This window comes from Toxorhynchites rutilus, chromosome 2 (genome assembly GCF_029784135.1).
Source record: "Toxorhynchites rutilus septentrionalis strain SRP chromosome 2, ASM2978413v1, whole genome shotgun sequence".
NCBI classification, from domain to species: Eukaryota; Metazoa; Arthropoda; class Insecta; order Diptera; family Culicidae; genus Toxorhynchites; species Toxorhynchites rutilus.
In genome coordinates, this window is record NC_073745.1 from 334,968,797 (window position 1) to 334,981,383 (window position 12,587).

Sequence of the window (12,587 nt, forward strand, 5' to 3'; positions counted from 1 at the left end):
TAGACGATTTGAACAGCGCGTTGATATTAAAACAAATTAAAACAAATTGTTACTATTAACAAGGCTATCATTTCTATTAACAAAACATGTGATAGAAAATTGAAACAAACTTGAAATTAGATTTAAGCGAAAAATGTAGGATTCTCTTGATTTTCTCCCAAAAACTGGAGAAATGGACAACAGGGGGAGGGGTATAAGGAATGTCCACGCTTGTCCACGGAGGGGGAGGGGGGTGTCTAAAATCATGCTTTTTCTGTCCACGTGGTATGTGGACAGCCCCTTATGTCATCTAACCCGTTTAAAGGATACAAGTACATACAGGAAACGGTTTTTCCAGGGCAACCACTTGAGGTATCAAAAGAGAAAAAATACAGATTTTGAACAATGAAAAACTCAATTTAAATGCAATTACTACACACAATCACAGTCCTATGTCAAGATCCCGTCCGTGCTCCTAGGCTCAGACCCATCAACTTTTTTCTTTGTCGATAGTTACTCGTATATGCGTATGACAATAGTCGTCTTAGGTGCTTATATGAGATGTATATTCATCCAAACTAATTCGCAAGCTTTGTATGTATATTACCTCCACTTATGCATGTATATGCTAGTCCTGCGCACTATATACTTTCCAAAATATGAAGTATATTGTACGATTTAATGTTTGCTGGGAAATGTCATTTGCATAAAGCTGTTTAGAGTTATTAGGATTTATTTTTAAACTTCCCCCCTTCCTGAGTGCATAACGTAATTGTTGAATATTTGAATGGGACCATCAAGCTCATTAGTACTCACTTTGAGCGGTTCTACTTTGACATGAATGCGTCTAAAATAGTAATCCTCATTTTATTGTTTCGGAATCACTATTATGTAGTGTCCTTTTTACGAGCATCAGACTCCTCCTTTACGTCTCAAGTATATCAAAACTCTTTTTTCAAATATATTATACACCCATACCTCTCTATACGGCCGCTCTTTATACGGCATTTCGCTATAACGGCTCTCTTCAATTAAGGCACTTTTTCGATTTTTCGGCTTGAAATGATTCGTTATAACGACAAAAAAAACTGTTTTTCGATGTCGATATACTGCCATTCCATGCCAAACCGATATAGTTGTTGTTAGACTTTCGTGAAAAGTGATAACCCTGCTCCCTGTCGCAAAATATTAGACCCGTATTATTTTTATTTTTTTCATTAAGATGTTCATTTACATTTTATAAAATAAATATTATAAATTTAATTTTATAAAATAAATATAATAAATAAATACAAAATGTTATAAATGTAAGTACGAGTTCAACACCTTGCGACAAGGAACAAAACTACCAATTTTAACAAAAACCTGAGAACAGCATGGAATGGCAGTACATACATATATTTGATGTAACATGAATTTGTTTCATTTTTGTTTATGGATACTGTTGGTTTTCGGAGTAAATTATTATTTAATGTACACACGTATGTACTTGTTGTGTATGTATTTTTGATTTTAAATAAAATAAAAAGATAAAATGCGTTTTGAATTATGATCCATGTTACATATTTTATAAATTTGTGACCGATCTGATTGAATTTATATGAATGTGTATTAAAATAATTGATTCCTTATACGGCTATTCGCTTTGCGGCCAAGTTTTGTGGAACGGATCTAGGCCGTAAAGCAAGGTATGGGTGTATGTAATTCTTTCAATTTAGTGTTTCATAAATATGGCGTAGTAAATTCAAGAAGCAAAACCGCACATTAAACTTAATAAACATCATCTGAACACCTTGTATATGCTGCAAACGAATTTAAATTTAGGTGATTTTGTGATTTTGCCAGACAACTTTCAAGATGAACTTGAAAAACCCGTTTAACTAGCCCTGGTGCACCTTATTTGAAATGTTGAATAAAACGAAGAAAAAAAAATCTGATGCACTAATACGAAATATTGAGTGAACTGATTTAGTGTGCACTCAGTGAAGAAATTGCTGGAACTCTTGCACTTGTTTCTTTTGAAGCGTTCGTTCGTTCCTTCTGTCAAATGCGCTAGATCTGTTCGTAGAAAAGAGACAGATCTACGCAAGATTATTTCTCTTCCAAATTTCTCATTAGTCAGTCAGTCTGCACTTCAGGAAAAGGACAGTTTAGCGTATGTGATTTAGTTCATCGTTTGTGCTGCGGCGTCAAAACCCACAAAATTGCTCTTGAAAGCTGTGCAAATCTTGCAAAAAAACTATCGTTGTTCGTGGTGGTGCTTGCAATTGTGCGGGGGCTTGGCCGAATAAGTGTGTTTTTCATAATTCCAGTGGGCTGAAAAACGGAGAATCTCCTTTCTGAAGAAGTACGAAGCTATTCGCTTCCCGTCGCCGTCATCAAAGCTGCAGTGATGCCGTGTTATTGAAACGAAATTTTTTGGATACTATTGCAAAGTGATTTGACCTTTCATTAAATTTAAAACGTATTCTATAAAAACTCTAAGGAAACCATTTGTAACTAAAATCGATTGTTTTGAATAAAACACTGCTGCAGAACAGGGTTTTGGTAGCGAAACCTTCATCGGTCCTAAACTTGGCATCACTGCAGTCCGGTACCGTTGGTTGCGTGAAAGCTAGTGTCTGTATGTGCCATGTTTACATGCATCGGGAGAAATGTCAAAATTAGAAAAGAAATGATACACACATGTGTGGGTGCATATTGCTCAATGAAAACGAACCGTTTGACATTTCGACGCCTGTGAATCGCGTTGTAAATATTGGCCACAAGTGTGTGACTGTGGTGACGACGACGACGTCGACTACGGTTCAACGTAAAAATACTACTGCTCACTGAGCACCATGATATTGGAAAACAAATTGAGGAAGTGATACCACGGCGAAGGAGTGATTTTCTTTGATTCATTCAAGATCATAAAATTATTGAATGCTTTTCGTGTGTTGTTTTTCTTTCCTTTTAAGGCGTTCCGGACGGCATAGCTTCCGGTGTAGAGTGTTCTAAATTTTTATTGTGCTTCCGAGAAAAGGAAGGAAAAGACGGAACAAACTTGGAGGTGTGTTGATTGTGACTTGTGGGCAAAAGTAGCGGTCAGCTCATTTTTATTCCCACTTTAAAGAGCAAGATTTTTATTTGGTTCAATCGCCGAAGATTCAATTATATCACACTCTTTAATTTATTTGTTGGTAAGTGTATTGTATTTATGTTTAAGCTGGCCTCTCAATTTTCTATCGCTTTCTATTTCTGACCTATCTATACTTAAGTGTCAATGTAATTTCTTTTTATGGACAACTGTGCTGCTATCCAGTCCGTACTCGATCTCTTCGCGGACGGAACTTTATCATCATACATCTATCACTCGTATGAAATCACTGCCTACAATCGCTAGAGCGCTAAATTCGATTAACGCACACCGGCACTCGAAGCTTACGAACGAACTTTCCGCGGTTTGAAAGATTGATAGAGAGAAAGGAAGACACTACGCAATTCGCAAATTTGGCGAAGTGAGTATACAAAATAATGTGGTAGGGAAATAGGTTGTCCCTCGAAGAACAGCTCCAGCGAACCAAAACGGAAGGTCATTGATATATGTATTATTTGCAATGATACACAATGAATAAATGTGTTGCTGGGACGTGAAGACAATTCAATTCACAGTTTTTTTTATCGCTGAAAATCGGTTTCTCGATAAATGTGAATTTATCTTATCGATGAGGAACATTGAAGATACAAATACACTGTTGGTCATTCGTCATTCGTGACATTGAGGCAAGCACTTAAAAATTAAGTATTGAATGTGGAGGTTGTTGCCTGCATCGTAGAATACAGTGGTAAGGATAACGTCTGACTCATCAACGACCAGCTCGTTTTGGCTGTTTTGAGCAGAATTGTGCAACAGGAGAACCTTATTTGATATTCCAGGCGGATTTGGAGATGATGCTCTAGATCAGGGATTCTTAAAGTGGTCGATATAAGTTTCCCGGGGGTCGACAAGATACTTTATAAGTGGTGTTACGTGGACCAACTCGTTATAATAATGATTATTTTTTAACGGAAAGTATTATTGTTGACATTTGTATTACTAAATACTAGCTGAACCGGCAAACTTAGTCCCGCCCAAAATTTATTTTTCGTTATCACATTCACGTTTTCTTACTAAGGGTACGTTCAATTTTTCATCCCCTTGCAAATAACATGTTTCTCCGTTACATGGAATAAATGTTTGATACAGAAAATATGATAGAATGAAGACAGCCCTGAATCGGACAATTGCTTTCACGAGTTCTGCTCTTATCAACACATCCGGCGATCCATTCCTATTTATATATGTGGAAGACGATATAGGAGTGCGTTTTATCACATTAAAATCCATTTCCACTTTCGAACGAAAATCAATTTCGTTACCGCATGCATTAAATGGACTAACAACGCTTGTCAATATGTAATAGTAGAACACATGTGAATTGGATTTCTCGAATTTTCCCATTTTCCTTCAGTTTTCCGAAATTTTTCAATTGTCATGTTTGGTTGGAATATGTTTGGTTGAAATATGTATATTATTTTTATGGGAGCCCCTCTCCTTTCCAGAGCCGGAAGGGGTGTTATACCATCATAGAAACATTTCTCGTACCCAAAAAACCCCCAAATGTGGCTCCATTTGCTTGATTGGTTTTCGAGTTATGCAGAAATTTGTGTTTCATTTCTATGGCAGCCCTCCTTAGAGAGGAAGGAGAAGTGGCGATTCACCATAGAAACGTTTCGTGCCCCCTAAAATCTCCACATGCCAAATATGGCTCAATTTGCTTAATTAGTTCTCGAGTTATGCAGAAATTTGTGTTTCATTTGTATGGCAGCACCCCCTTAGAGAGGGGGATGGAATGTCTTACAATAAAAACATTTATTGCACCCTAAAACCTCCACATGCCTAATTTGGTTTAATTTGCTTGATAATTCTCGAGTTATGCAAAAAATTGTGTTTCATTTGTATGGCATAATTTAGTTTCATTTGCTTGATTAATTTTCGAGTAATGCAGAAATTTGTGTTTCCTTTGTATGGCATATGTATGGTGTTTCCTTTGTATTAGGCTGTCAAAAAAGTCCTGCGGTATTTCCGCGAGGTGTCGTTGTAAGCGCGTAGTTCTAGTTGTATTCATTGTATCGAGTCATACTATAGCTCGTTGGAAAGGTATTTTTGCGCGCTATAATATAGTCCTTGACAGTGTTTTGTTGGTTAAGTCGTTCGTGAGTTATAGTGTCGCAAATATGGAGCAAAATAAAGAGAAAATCCGACATATTTTACAGTACTACTATGACAAAGGCAAAAATGCATCTCAAGCTGCCAATAAAATTTGTGCAGTTTATGGACCCGATACAGTTTCCATTTCCACCGCACAACGATGGTTTCAACGTTTTCGTTCTGGTGTAGAGCTCGTCGAAGATGCGCCACGCTCCGGAAGGCCTGTCGTCGAAAATTGCGACAAAATCGCTGAATTAGCCGAGAAAGACCGGCATAGTAGCAGCCGTAGCATCGGCCAAGAGCTGGGGATAAGTCATCAAACCGTTATTAACCATTTGAAGAAGCTTGGATTCACAAAGAAGCTCGATGTATGGGTGCCACACACGTTGACGCAAAAAACATCTTTGACCGTATCGACGCATGTGAATCGCTGCTGAATCGCAACAAAATCGACCCGTTTCTGAAGCGGATGGTGACTGGCGATGAAAAGTGGGTCACTTACGACAACGTGAAGCGCAAACGGTCGTGGTCGAAGCCCGCCGAAGCGGCTCAGACGGTGGCCAAGCCCTCATTAACGGCCAGGAAGGTTCTGCTGTGTGTTTGGTGGGATTGTCAAGGAATAATCTATTATGAGCTGCTTCCCTATGGCCAAACGCTCAATTCGGACCTGTACTGCCAACAACTGGACCGCTTGAAGGTAGCACTCATTAAGAAGAGGCCATCTTTGATAAACAGAGGCCGCATTGTCTTCCATCAGGACAACGCCAGGCCACACACTTCTTTGGTGACGCGCCAGAAGCTCCGGGAGCTCGGATGGGAGGTTCTTTTGCATCCGCCGTATAGTCCGGACCTTGCACCAAGTGACTACCACCTGTTTTTGTCCATGGCGAACGAGCTAGGTAGTCAGAAGTTAGCCACAAAAGAGGCCTGTGAAAATTGGCTATCCGAGTTTTTTGCCAATAAGGAAGCGGGCTTCTATAACAGGGGTATTATGAAGTAGGCATCTCGTTGGGAACAAGTCATCGAACAAAACGGCGCATATTTGACTTAATACAGATGATTGTAACTAATTTTATGAACAAATGAAAATTCAAAAAAAATACCGCAGGACTTTTTTGACAGCCTAATATTATCGCATTAGTAGGTCGTTGTCGGGTATCTAGTAAAGCGGGAATTCCTTTGTAAATTCAAGACTAATACTGACATGGTTCAATTCCTAATTAGTCAAGGATTTTTTTTTTGGGTTGCAAACCTTCTTGACATGCCTTGAGAGAAGTAATGGGTCTGAAGTATCGGTTACAATTAGGTTTGGGTTTGCTCAGCTACTAGAGCTCGGAAACGATCGCAATTGCAGGCCGTAGCCGGGGATCTGATAAAGCTGGATTTCCGTTGTAAATTATTGGCTAATACTGACATAGAGATTGGATTCAATTCCCTATCGGTCTAGGGTCTTCCCGGGTTGGAGATTTTCTCGACATGCCATGGAATAAATACGTAGGGGAAAGGGGGGCAGTTTCGGACAACGCTTGTAAAAATTATGTGGTACAATTTTCAACCAAATTGAAAATATAAGTAAGTTAACAGCCCTTCCACCAACAGCTGTCATATGGTTTGACATCTCCTGGTCGTTTATTACTTACGAAAACAACACAGTGCCCTTTTTCATAAACGTTTCGAAACTTTTGAGCTTGAAGTTGTAAGTATTTCCCTAATTTCTTTGTGAACGATTTAGAAATTGAAGTACACCACCTCAGTTAGTTACTAATATGAAATGAAAAAACGTGCATACAACGGGGAAATAAAGGTCTATTTATTAGATAAAATTATGATTTGTAATCGGATGATGGTGGGGCACATTCGGACACTGTTTAATACCTCAAAAAATTTGTGTCTGATTGTTGTTTACTAATAAACATCAATTTAGTCTGATTCTTAGATCTAATGATGGTTCGAAACTACTGAAAGAAAACCGATAGAACCAGCAGCAACGAAGATGAGACGGAAAGAGTTATCGAACTAGTTTCGAATAGAACGTTTTCATGATTCTAGCTCACAGGTGATCCAACTGGGTCCATTGTCTTTGCTAATTTCCCAACTAACCGTCGCATAATGGGAAAACTGTTTCTCAATGTTCTGGAACATTTGAAAAAAGGTGTCAAAAAGCAACATAAACGAATCAATTTCAAAAAATCAAAAAGTTATTGCACAAACAATTAAATATTGCCGAGAAAATTGCACAATTCATGTATCTTTTCCACCTTTTGTCACAAATCGCTTACAACCGTTGGATGTTTCAGTTATGGGCTCTTTCAAGCAAAAGCTCTCAGTTTCCCAGAACGATTGGCTACTCACCCATCATATGGGCCTGATTCTCGAATACACTTCACGGTGGAAACGGAATGAAACGTATCCGCGATGATAACGGTACGGTGTCGACATCTGGATGAGAAATTAGTTTCCCACTGAAACTTATCATTATAATATCAAATTATCTTCAGATAAGATTTTTGTATGAGATTATTATACCACATGAAGAAAACATAGTTTTCCATTCACATTGAATACCAGTTTGATACGATGAAGTTAATTTTCATTAATGATTTTTATTTGAAAAGTGCTCATTCTGCCTGAAAACTCATTATTATCTTCGACACTTCACTAACTCGTGAAACGTAGTTCAATGGCGTTCCGTTTGTTTCGTTTCCACCGTGAAGTGTATTCGAGAATCAGGCCCTATTTCTATACACGACCTTTCAGGTATAGTTACATCGGCCTATAATGCTTCTTTCAATCTGAGTAATATCCTAGCTGGATTCAAAATGACAGGTTGCCATCCATTCTCATCCATTCATTGGCTGTTTGCTGCAATACAAATGAAACACAAATTTCTGCATTACACGAGAATTATTCAAGCAAATGAAACCAAATTAGGCATATGGAGGTTTTAGGGTGCAATAAATATTTCTATTATGTTTAGACTCTCCACCCCCCTCTCTAAGGGGGAGCTGCCATACAAATGAAACACAAATTTCTGAATTACTCGAGAATTAATCAAGCAAACGAAACCAAATTTGGCATGTGGATGTTCTAGGATGTAATAAATATTTCTATGGTGGTCACACACTCCTTCCGTGCTCTAAGAGTGGGCTGTCATACAAATGAAACACAAATTTCTGCATAACTCGAAAACTAATCAAGCAAATGCTGCCAAATTTGGCATGTGAAGGTTTTACGGGGCACGAAATGTTTCTATGGTGAATACACTCCTCCCCTTCTCTAAGGTGGCTGCCAGACAATGACACCCCTCTCTCTTCTTCCATAAAAAATATTACACATATTTCAACCAAACATGACAAATGAAAATTTTCGAAAAACTTTGAAGGAAAAAGGAAAAATTCGGAAAATTAAATTCCCATATGTCCTAAAATTACATAGTGACAAGTGCTGTTAGTCCATTTAATGTTTGCGCTAGGGAAATTGAACTTTGTTCGAAACTGGAATCGGATTTCAATGTGATGAAATGTGCTCCTATATCTTCTTCTATCTATACCAATAAAAAAGTATCGCCGAATGTGTTGATATGAGCAGAACTCGAGGAAGAAATTTTCCGATTTAGGGCTGTCTTTATTCTATCATATTTTCTGTATAAAACATTTGTTCCATGTAACGGAGAAACATGTTATTTGCAAGTGGTTGAAAAATCTTGAACGAGAATCGTTTCTAAAAATAATCTGATATTATAATGATGAATTTTGTTAGAAATACTAGGAATTTTACAGTAAAAGTTAAATTCAACGGGGTCGATTAGAAGATCAATCAATGAATAGTTCTGCGATTGGACCCATGAACTTGCTCATAGTAAGAAAACGTGAATGTTTGAAGGTATTGATAACAAAAAAAAACAAATTTTGGGCGGGACGAAGTTTGCCGGATCAGCTAGTATTTATATATATATAATATATAATATTTTTTATAAGTAATATTTTGCAGGAAGTCCCGTTCGAAAATTATCAGGTCTATTGCTTCTCATACATTCATTGACACTCACTAACAAATTTAGAATATAGTCTACAGAATAACCATAAATCACGATATCGCGGATAACCGAGGTTCTACTGCATATGAATTTTGCAAGCTACGTTATATGTTAACACAATGAAGCTCACTTATTTTTCGTTCGGAATGATTCAGCTAGAATGCAGTTCAATCCAAAAAAAGGGGAGATCCAGCAGCAATTCATCTCCAGTAAATTAAATAGTTTCTCGAACATATCCTTCATTCGAATTAAATTGCTTTGGCCATCATTTTTCGTCGCAATAATTAATAACAACTTGTCGAATGTCGATTTGCTCACGTCACCAAAAAATTAAAAAAAAAAATTAAACATAATTACGTTTCTGAGTGATCGCTGAGTGTCTTCCCCGCGCCAAATGAGTCAACTGATTGATTCGTGCTTCCTGCCACCCAAACCTGGCTTCACTTTCGTTATGCGTTGCTTCGTTTTGCCAGATAGCGGATCGAATGCAAACCATTCACTCTGCCGCCTCCCTTGGAAACCAAATACACCATACAGAAATCCGACGCTTGATTTGACTATATGTATCGCGTTCAGTAGGACCGGAATCGCACCACGAAACGCAGAATTTTCTCGCTTCCTCCTCCTTCTTCAGCAGTTGCAGCCATTTATCATAGTGTATGATTTTCTCAAATTTCATTTTGCCCCTTTCGTTCGCCGTTCGTTTTGGAATACGCGGAACGGTTGCCGGCTGCCGCCGACTTGGAGTGACCATAAACAGTGGCGCAAAAATGCATCCCGCATCTGTGGATGTGAAATCTTCCTCTCCGGGCTTCGTCATATCTCAACGATCGATCATCGTCTGGGACAACAACAGAAGCAAAAAAAAAACATAATAAAGTCGTCGATGTTGGCGCCGCGACGGTTCGTTCCAGTGGGCGAGTTAACGATGACGTCGTTAATTTTTGTAGTGCAAGTTATCTGTACTATTGGTGAATATCTTTCCAAGACCAAGACATACTTTTGGTGCCATAGTTCGTTGACCAATTACATTAAATGTATTAAAACTGAAAATGGTACTGAATGGTTGCACTCATCAAAGCTTCTATTCGGAAAAAGGAATTAAACTTGAAGTGAGTTCACCTTCGAAATCCAATAGCTCACCGTCAGCGTCAGAGTCAGAGTCGCTATCGCAAAGATGATAAGATAAGCAATACGACGACAAAGAAACGACAAACATCAGGTGTAAATTTACACACTACACAGTTCTCTAGACGCGACAGAAGAGGTACCGGGTGAATAGACCTTGTTGTTTTATTTCCCCTATATAAATTGGATGATGGAATGAGCGAGATAGCCGAAAAAAAACGCAAACAAACGTTAGTTTTTGCCATTTTCAGGTGCTTTAATAAACAAATTTGTCGGGGTGTATAGCGTATAGTGTTGAGAATAATCCACTCATAATTAGATATTACACATACCCATGATATAACGACTTCCCCCCTGAGTCATCAACGTGAATGTTTCGCACAAGCTGCTGACGCTGTGACATTCCAACTTCCAACTGACGTGACGTGACCTCCCTCGCCTATGTCTCCGCTGGTGCACTAGTTTGAAGCGGTTGCAACGTGGGGGACAGTGTGTGTGATAATCGAACCCTTCCGGTCAGCCAGCATTGGTTATCGATCCAAGTGCATCGAAAATAGAATTGATTTTCAGCCGCATAATGTATTAGCGAAAAGTGCTGCAATCGATATGTACAGCACCCAAACAGCAGCACCAGTCAACGCGAACTCAAAACGTGGAAATTGGAGAGAAAAAAAATGTATGGCATTTGACGCCCTCTTTCACTCCGTTTGCCGGAGCTAATCGGAGCGTAAACTGCAAAACGTACCCGTATGGCAAGTGGTGGCGACCGCTGCTACTATTGTTGTCACCAGCAAACCCTGGGGCACCAATTGGAACAACGCAAATCATTTGCGGGGCTTCGTTTATCAATGGTAATTTTAAACTATGTGCTATACGCAGAGCCGTGTTACAGAGCGGGACGTGGGTTCAGCTCTAGAAGATGCTAGTCGAAGTAATTCGATGATGCATAGTACACTGACACGAGTACTGACCTTGGTTGGTCAATGCATTGATCCGAGAAATAAATTCTAACTGCTGCGGGTGATTTATGATAATTAGTTTGTTTACACCTTATGATTCTGTTAAGGTTACGTTCATGCAGGGAGTGTACGAAGATAGATAATTTAATGGATGGTCTTAGCTTTACATGCGTAACGGTTCACGTTCCGCGAGAATCGGGAATCGGGAATTCGGTGCTTACTTACTAGTACGAAAATCGTCCCAGATCGTCTGGTCTTTCTCAACAAATGACCGTCAAAATCAAGCTGCTGGACTTTTTCTTGTAGGGTTGCATAAACAACCGTTTATGCAGTGACTACGACTAAGCGCCATCCGAAATGTGCACTCTCCGTATTTGGAGCATCCTGAGTTACCTTGTGGTTCTCTTCTAGCTTTTGTTTAACAGTTCAAGAAATCCTGAATCGATTGGATGAAATTGGTGAAATTGGAGGCCTAAGTTTTAGGAATTTTTGTTTTGAGTTTCTAGCGGATCAGGTAAAACAAACATAAATTTGTCATATCCTAGAGCCGTAGCAACATTCAATTTTGACGTGGAAATCTATCTAAATCTAAATCGAAATCTATTCTCGCGTACGTTCATTCATTCGAAGGTAAGCAAACTTAGTGGCGGATTTTCGATGTGGGTTACCAATAAAAAAAAATCCAGCTTGCTTTTGGCCTTTTTTTTTCAACACTAGATTTACGGAAAGAGCCAATTCGACTCATTGAAAATTTGAACATAATTTATATATAAAACTTTAATATTACTTTTCAAAAACATTCGTAGGTTTTTAGTTAAATAATTAAATATATGTAAACGTTTATTACTCTTCCCCGCAGACCCCTTCATTTCGCAATATCGAATGTGGTATACTTATTTTCACGGTTGTGAGCCAATTCGACTCATGGAATGGTTTAATAATTAATCGTATAACATGAAATTTATTGGTTCTATCAGGCCTTGGCAAGAATTAAGTTTTGAACAATAAGGAATGGACAGTTACAGAATCACAATTGTGGGCCTTTGTAGCAATTTTATTTGCTAGAGGAGCGTTCATTCAGAAATGTCCATATTATGGTCTGCGATGTGGGGTCCGTTTTTTTCGCCCAGACAATGTCTACAGATAAATTTATAGACATACTTTGGTTCATACGTTTTGATAAAACAAAATGAACGCAGTGAAAGACTGAAGACAGACAAATTTGCCATGTTTTCAAAAATATGGGAAAAAA

The 12,587-nt window shown here is 38.5% G+C and overlaps 1 protein-coding gene across 5 annotated transcripts in view; it reads left to right on the plus strand.

Annotated features, from left to right (window-relative positions):
- Positions 1-12,587, plus strand: part of LOC129771579 (epsin-1) — a 280,095-nt gene that overhangs the window by 227,850 nt on the left and 39,658 nt on the right. For 4 of the 5 annotated variants that reach the window (XM_055775356.1, XM_055775360.1, XM_055775362.1 and 1 more), the window contains exons 1-2: positions 2,110-2,326; positions 2,940-3,161. The exons of the other annotated variant lie outside the window; for it this stretch is intronic. The gene's annotated coding sequence lies outside the window, so the exon portion shown is untranslated. Of the gene's footprint in view, positions 1-2,109; positions 2,327-2,939; positions 3,162-12,587 lie in introns of those variants that run through there. 5 annotated transcript variants of the gene reach the window in all.